The sequence below is a fragment of the Ixodes scapularis genome, unplaced genomic scaffold (genome assembly GCF_016920785.2).
Source record: "Ixodes scapularis isolate PalLabHiFi unplaced genomic scaffold, ASM1692078v2 PGA_scaffold35__2_contigs__length_329733, whole genome shotgun sequence".
NCBI lineage: Eukaryota > Metazoa > Arthropoda > Arachnida > Ixodida > Ixodidae > Ixodes > Ixodes scapularis.
The window spans coordinates 38,259-46,771 of record NW_024609863.1 but is presented as its reverse complement, the minus strand read 5'-3'; the positions used below and the strand labels follow the sequence as shown (position 1 = coordinate 46,771).

Here is an 8,513-nt window from a genome sequence, read left to right as displayed (position 1 = left end):
ACAGGGCTCACCCGCGGGCCGTCGAAGCCTAAATCGCTGCGAAGGTCCCGATGGCTGTGTTTAAGTGGGGTCTCCCCCTAATGTACGTTGTTTGCGTATTGAGGAACAGCCTCCCCTTTGTCCCCGTGCTTTGTACCGCAGTTAACAGCAATTAGGTGGGCGCCTTTTTAAGAAAAGATTTATATGCTTTTTGTTTGATGAGTGTCCGAAGGTCGCCAGCACATTCGAAAAAGGAAAGACTCCGCAGCAACTCCGACTCCGTTGTGCAAATGCTCGCTTGGAATTTCTGTACTGCCTCCTCCTCGTTTTTTCCTTCTTGCAGCTCTATAACATACTCGGTTTTCTCCAGCGTTAATGATCTCGTGCATTATGCACATTTACGAGGCCATTAAAAGCCTTTTAGCTGCACCGCAGTTTCTTTAAAGCCCACTACCAGTGATGTGATTGCTGCGCCAAACTGCGCCAAGGGGCTAACCCTGCTACATCCTGCTACATTTTGCCGAAATATGGGTAATCTGCGCCAAGCCTGCGCCAAAAGACCAATTTTCGTCGTCTTTCAAGACCGAAACAAAACTGAGTACCGTAATTGAGCATGCATGAGCTAGGTAGCGCAAGCGGCCGCCCAACAAAAAGTACCCTGTATCAATCGTCCATCTGGTTTTACATAGTTTTTCCCGCCACCTCTCGTTTCACGCTCGCGTCGTTGATGTGTCTCGTCTCGCGTCTTAAAAAAAAACAATTCACTGATAGACGCGGGCATGTGTTGACGCTTCAGTGCTTCAGTCGTTGTACAAAGCGCTCCAAGTGCTTAAGTGCTTTTTGACCCTGACTCGCGATGTCTTGTTTTGACCTGACTCGCTGAGGTTCTTTTTTCTGTGTGTTTAGCTTGTACCTCGCCTGCCGGCCAGGAAAGCACGTGCCGCTGGACTGTTTTTTGTCGTATTTTGCACACAATTTTGGAAACCAGTTGGCGACGGAGCGGAGTGGCATGGTGTCTGTTTCGATCGAACAGCCATCTCCGCTCGCGCGACGAAGCACATGCAAATGAAAGCCTGCCAAAGTTGCCCTCATATGCGCGCGGACATGACTGCACGACAGAGGCACCAGCCGGGACGCTTGCAAGCCATTGTTTTAAGTTTGCTTACTTTTGGGTCCATACCACATGAGCGAATGACGTTTTAGCGAACAGCGACATTTGAGCGAATCAACGTTTTAGCGAATAACGGGGGCGCGCGTTAACCCATTTGCCGCGCTGCGCTTTACGCCGCTTCGCGGCGACAGTCTGCGGCGGCTCATTACAAAAATGTGAACTCATTTGGCTCACCCGAAAACGCCGCTTCGCGGCGTCCGACTATTCGCTAAAGTGTCATTCGGTGAAACGTGGGCGTTCGCTAAAACGTCATTCGATCAATTGAGTGCCTCCCGCCCACAGCACTGTTCATTTGTGGGGCGTCTCAATGTCTCTTTGGAGACATTGAAAGTGGGAATTCCTTATTAGCCAAAGGCAAAGCGAGTCTTGCAGCAGCCTTGTAGAAAGTTTCGAAAAGCAAAAAGAAAAGCACCGCGGTAGTCTTAATGCACCTTTGTCTTGTATACAATTTCGCATTGCACTGCAGTAATTACGTGTTTCATCAGTCGGAGACAGCTTCCATTTATTATATTATATAACTTAGTCGGTCAACCTAATGCTGTGATATTTACTAGTAAGCTGGCCATTTTCAAATAGATTTTAATATGTGCAGTTTGGTTATTATTTATCTATAACCGTACATATATATGTATAACTTAACTGAAGCATTGCAAAATGTGTCATGTCATTGTCTTTTCAGTAACATGTTGAAAGACTCCCAGGTGTCGAACTTGACCATAATCTGTTTATTGCGGCGAGCGAAGTGGCCTTAGTTCGTTCAGCACTTAAAACGAATATGTTTATTTTTCTAAGAATATCTGCTCCAAAAGCCACTTTTACTGCTCCGAAACATTGTTTTGGCTGCTCCAAAAGCAACTTTTGCTGCTCCAAAACACTGTTTTGCCTGCTCCAAAAACCACTTTTTCTGCTCCAAAGCACCGTTTTGGCTGCTCCAAAAGGTGCTCCAAAACGGCTTAGGCCAATCACATCACTGCACTACACTCTAAAAAAAGGGTGTAGTGGGTACACCCACAGGGGGTGTAAGTGCTGCCACATATACTACACCCATAAAGGTGCACATGTACACCTCAAAACGAGGTGCATATATACACCCTCTTTAGGGGTGCATATGTACACCCTTTTATACACCTTCAGCATTCGGGGGTGCACAGATACACCCCATGCTGGGGTGTGTTATTACACCTTTCATACACCCTCACTGTCGTTTCGGTGTGCAGGTACACCCCAATTTAAGGTGTACAAGTATTCCTTTTTTACACCCACCAACAGGGTTTGCTATTACACCGTTGTTTACACCCACCCCGCTCATAGGGAACAGAGATACACCCGCCAACAGGGTTTACTATTACACCGTTTTTACACCCACCCCGCTCATATGGAGCATATATACACCTCATTCAATGAAGTACCATTACACCTCTTTGTGCACCCACCTCAAAAAAACCCGTAAAAAATGTACGCGCCCAGGTGGTTGCAAAAATGCAGGTAAACAGACACAACGGATTGTTTTCAAATCTCCTATAAGTTTATTAGACAGCCAATTCCGTAAACAGGTACAAACGTGCAAGCAATCTGTGATAAGGCCCGTTCACACTCTTGCGACCGAGTACGACTGAGAGAGACGGGATCTCTTAAAACTTCTTAAATGTTTTTAGAATGAGGGAACACACTGGCATTGTGGCGCCACCTATGCGGTGACCCTGGAACTGCATTTCACAAGAGCGAAGGTTTTGCGGGATTTTCGAGGTCAGATGTGCGTAATACCCATAGAAAAGCTCGTTTATAACATTGACAAAAGTTTTTCGAGCAAAAAAAAAGGATAATGCGCGAGAAATAAAAAAAAATATGCCGGACCGCCGAGTTTACACTGCTTCCCAATAGATGGCGCCAGTGTGTTCTCTGGTTTAAGAAGTTTTAAGGAACCCAGGTTTAAGAGGTCGCAAGAGTGTGAACGGGCCTATATGTGAAGATGTACAACGAAGCTTTCACACAACTGAGGAGATTACTGAGCGAACAAGAACCGGGGTGATTCTTAGGTGGTGTCTATTGCCTCAGCAGCCGGCAGAATTATTTACCCGAAATCGTGCCGGCAGTCGTCACTCATTGGCGATATAATCACTTCGAACGACGCGTCATCGACAGCTCAGGTTAGCTTTCCTCTATAAACATCTCTTTTTTTTGTAATGAGCCGCCCCAGGCTATGTGCGCGAGGTGATATGTACGGGTATCACAGGTAGGGTGAACATTTTTTTTAATAAGCCGCCGCATACTGTCGCCACGAAACGACATGAACGGGTGGGCTGGGTCGGTGAGCATGCGCCTCAGAGACACACGCACGACGAAATGTCCCTACAGCGTGTATTTCGCGTAACGAGTAACGGTGAAACGTTAGTGTCGACGAAACGTGTCTAGAAAACGTGTATCAACGAAAAGGTGTCCATGAAACGCGTGTTCACAAAACGCCGGGAGAATAAGAAAGTCACCTGCAGTTATCACATGATTGTAGACAGCTAATGGCAGGCGACTGCCGATAGAATTTCGGGGAAATTATTCTCCCGGCTGCTAGGAAATAGACACTGCCTAATTTTAGACGTAATCAGGAACGGAACGGTCAATTGCTGCAAAGGAGTAAGTTGCAGCGCACTTACGATGAAAATATCGGACTTGAAATATGTAATCCGAGATGTTGACACGGGCACTGCAGAACCACACAAACACGGAAAGAAAGGGGTCTGTGAAGATTCAACACGATGTGGCAGAAGTAATTTGCGAAACCGAACACTAAACGCATCACATGAATTCCTTGGGCTTTCTTGAAGAAATCGCTTGTTGCCGATGTACGTTGGACTTTTTAAACACTGGAAGCCTTGGTACACTCGAATACGTTGTCACGGACGAAATCTCTGGCAGCCCCGCAGGTCGCAGCACAGCACAGAAGAAACTAGGCCGGGAATCAGACATTCCCGGATCGGAAAGAGCTGCTATAGTACTACGTCACCCGTGAAACCTTTGCCACATGATCACGCTCCTGCCATTACCCGCGCCCAGACAGCGGACTCAAAGTCAACGCATAAAAAAAGCCTCCGGTTCATCGGTCCGACGACTGCGTAGCCTGTTCCACGCTTTCAGCTTAGGGAGAGAAAGAGAAGAGAGGAGTATACGAAAATAGCAGCTCCTTCAAGGCCAAAAGTGGTCGCCCTCGCGAAGGCTTATCTTCAGGGTTATCCCAACAATGAACGCAGCTCGAGGATTTGTCCCTTATATCCTCTTGAAAGTTCGACCCAAAGTTAAAGGGACACTCAAGCGGTTTTTGGAGAAGCTACTTTTTGATGCGATGGTGTTAAGGAAGTGTCAGTGAATGAGTATCTTCAGTTTTAGAAGGCAGAAACGCCTATTAATCACGCAGGAATAAAATACGTGCGGACTCTTTTCTGTACTTGCGAGGACCAATGAAATTATCGTATGTTTGAAAATTTTGGCGGTCTTTGTAAAGTTTCGCTAAAAAACAATTTTCAGTTTATTTAGATATGTTGTGCATGATAATTTCACAAGACGTAAAATATTTCCAGTTTAGAATACGTGATAGCGCAATTATCGTTTCACAAACAAGGGACTACGTTTTCTATTTGCCTTCCTCCGCGGGGGGTGAATTTCCCGTTCCCCAGAGATGCGCGGAAGCGCACGTATCTCCGCGCGTTGCAGGCCGGTCGTGCCGGTCGCGGGCCGGCCGGCTCCTTCTATCCGCAAGCGTGGCGTCGGTGGTGATCGTCGGAATGGACGGCCTGGTGAAAGCTCATCGTTCCGCGTAAAAGCGCTATCCTTGACTGTGAATTTTCGTCGTGTTTCGCTATGATAACCCAGCACGTACCAGAAGGGAACATCCACCTACTCGTGCGGCGATGTCGTGGCGGCACTCTCAAGATAACAGAAACGCCCTGTTAAGTAACGAAGGATTTTGTTAGAAATAAGTAAGATTTGTTTTAGAAAAGTCTATCTTTCTACAGTTGCGTCGGCATCGTTTTATTTTTTTAACTTTCGTTGTGAGTGTCGGCGTTTTGGAGGGAGCATTTGCGGGGGCAGAGCGGCCGGAAGTGGGGAGCGGCTTCCCCGCGGTCGTTAAGAAACGTCTCGGGTTTCGGTAGTCTGCTCGGACAGATCCCTTCTGGCAGCTGGTTGTGACTTTTAGCCGAATGTGCCTGTATCTAGAGGGTTTCGCCGCTTAGTGTAAAATTGTCGCTTTTTGCCCGATGCAATAACTTAGCGGTTGGCGCCAGTCAGACTGGAAAAATTGCAGAGAGCAACCCTACAATGAATTTAGGTTTGACGGTTACAGCGACAGGATGACAGCTCGCCGACCATTGGACGACAGTGTACCACGTGGGAGTGGTGAAATTTGAAGTGATTGGTCCATCTCTGGAGGGAAAGGAGGCATCTACGAGGCGAGAAAAGGGCTGCCGAGAGGGTTCTCGGGGAATTCGGCTCTTGAGACTGGGGACTAAAGTACGGGGTTTTAATTTTGGAAGTTTTGTATATTACCGTTGACTTGTCGTTTTGTTTTGAAAATAAACGTGGCCACACTGGCCACCGTAAACCTACCAACGTCGTAATGTGTCCAGCGGGATCGAACAACTTTTAGTGTTTTTTTTTCTTATTCGACTTCCCCGGTGGCTACCATCGGGCGAACACCATCATCGGTCGTCACCGTCCTGACCGGGCCCCTTCCCCCTCGGAAAGTTGACTGGCGCAGTCGACAGGATCCTGCTGACTTCCTGCGACGGGCGGTGAGCGAAAACGACGGTATCAACGGAGGCAGGCGGAGCGTACCTGGGCTCTATGCGACAAGTGTTTCGTCTGCTGGATTGCGGACAAGGGTCGCGTCTGCTGGACTGCAGACAAGGGTCCCGTCTGCTGGACTGCTGACAAGGGTCGCTCCTGCCGGAGTGAGGACCGTGGCAATATCTACGTGAGAAGCCCGGGGGGGTACAGTTACCCAAAGAAGTCGTCTGCTGGACTGCGGACAAGGCTCGCTCCTGCCGGAGTGAGGACCGTGGCAATATCTACGCGAGAAGCCCGGGGGGGGGGGGGTACGGTTACCCAAAAGGAGTGGTGGCAGCTGACAGGCGGTCCTGGGCGTCATTTACGTCGGAGAACAGGAGGACCTGTGGCTTCACCTGCGGACCGGCGAAGCATCTTCAGCGAGCGGCGACAGAATATCGGGGCAAGCCTCAAGAGGAGAGACGAGATCGTCGCTGCAGTGCTGAACTTCGTTGTGGTGCCGGAAAATTGTCGTTTTCTTTTTTTTGTGTGTGTGTGTGTTTTTTTTCTTTTCGGTGAACGAAGAAGGAGCTGAGACTTCCAGACGACGGGCATGATCGCCAGGCCGAGTGGGGACACTGCATGCGGCAAGTGGGTGGCGGCGACTGGAGGAGCAGCTAATTGGATTTTGCCAGGCAACAGTGGGTGAGTCCCATTCCCGTTTTCTCCGAGGCTCACCATGACCAGAGAGACTAGATCGAGGACCCCAGGGTCTTCCCTCAGTGGCGCCAACTCGGAACCAGACGCTGGCACCAGTGAGGGAGGGCAGCCAACAGATTCGAATGACCTTAGTGCTGAGATAACACTCATGAGACTAAAGATAGAATTCGAGAAAATAAAACTAGAGCAGCTCAAAATAACGGGGCAGCCTCATGAAGAGAACACTCGGGGTACGGGGGGAGTCGAACGGTATGCAAAGGAGCTACGTGCGGTGCTGGCGCCAATGCCCGAGACGGACGCATTGGTACCTGCATGGTTTAAAGGCGCTGAAACAATGTTGGCGAGTTGTGAGGTTCCACAGGACCTACACGGGGCACTCATCCTGCCCTTTCTAAACGAGAAAGCGAGCGCCGTTGTGGCAAACAGAGCAGAGGGACGGGTATTGCAGTACAAGGAGCTACGAGACATTATCCTCGACGAGCTCAGGATGACTCCGGATGAGTATAAGCGGAGGTTTTATGTCGCACGCAAGCAAGAAGAGGAGTCGTGGGCACAGTTCTCTACCGATCTGACTACCATGTTCAGCTACTACATGGAGAGCTGCGAAGTAGAGACACTGGATGATCTAAGGCAGCTGATCATTTCAGATCGGCTAAAACATGTTATGCCGGATGATGTCCGGGCCTACGTACTTCAGAATGAAACCAAAGAATGGCTAAGGCCAAAGGAAGTAGCGGAACTTGCCGAGAAATTCGAAAAGAGTCAGCACGATCGAAACTGGGAGCCCCAGAGGGCGGCCGAGGGGCCACAGGTGAACATGCGGGGTGGGCCTGCGGAAGTTGGGGGCGACCAGCGAAGGGTTGAGAAACCTCAACCGTAAGGGTGCTTTTCGTGTGGGAGGCTGGGGCACCTTAAGCAAAACTGCCCTGGATTAGTGCATACAGCCGTGGACTCCGGGAACAAACTGGCCTCCGCGTGTCTGAGTGCGGGGGTAAGACCTTTGCCTCGGTCACGCGAGACATTTGAGACGACGGGGACGCGCAGGCATGGAGAAACAGTTTCGGGTATAGGCTAGGTATAGCAAACCTTTTCTTTTTTTTTCTGTTCGCGTTTGGATTTCCTTGCCTGTAGCCAACGTTAATTTTTTTTTTCTGTTTTAGGTAAATACTGGTCATGGTGCAATCTGGAACGTACGGGTTTGGGTCTCACCGGACTGTGTTTGCTTGTTTGTTTTTGTGGTGTTGGTTTTCACTGTCGCCCAACAGGTTATTTTTTTTTGGCAGGGGGAATAGCTCCTTTGTTGTTGTTCTGTTTTCGTATGCTACGCGTCGGTCTCGAAAAGGGGGACAGATGTTGCGCGAACAGCAAGTGTACTTGCAACATTCTTGGTGGGGAGGTGTTAAGTAACGAAGGATTTTGTTAGAAATAAGTAAGATTTGTTTTAGAAAAGTCTATCTTTCTACAGTTGCGTCGGCATCGTTTTATTTTTTTAACTTTCGTTGTGAGTGTCGGCGTTTTGGAGGGAGCATTTGCGGGGGCAGAGCGGCCGGGAGTGGGGAGCGGCTTCCCCGCGGTCGTTAAGAAACGTCTCGGGTTTCGGTAGTCTGCTCGGACAGATCCCTTCTGGCAGCTGGTTGTGGCTTTTAGCCGAATGTGCCTGTATATAGAGGGTTTCGCCGCTTAGTGTAAAATTGTCGCTTTTTGCCCGATGCAATAACTTAGCGGTTGGCGCCAGTCAGACTGGAAAAATTGCAGAGAACAACCCTACAAGGAATTTAGGTTTGACGGTTACAGCGACAGGATGACAGCTCGCCGACCATTGGACGACAGTGTACCACGTGGGAGTGGTGAAATTTGAAGTGATTGGTCCATCTCTGGAGGGAAAGGA

At 49.1% G+C, this 8,513-nt stretch overlaps 1 pseudogene; it reads left to right on the top strand.

Moving 5' to 3' along the window:
- Positions 1 to 6,773: 6,773 nt before the first annotated feature.
- On the top strand, positions 6,774 to 7,890 carry LOC8035148 (annotated as a pseudogene).
- The last annotated feature ends 623 nt before the right edge of the window (positions 7,891 to 8,513 follow it).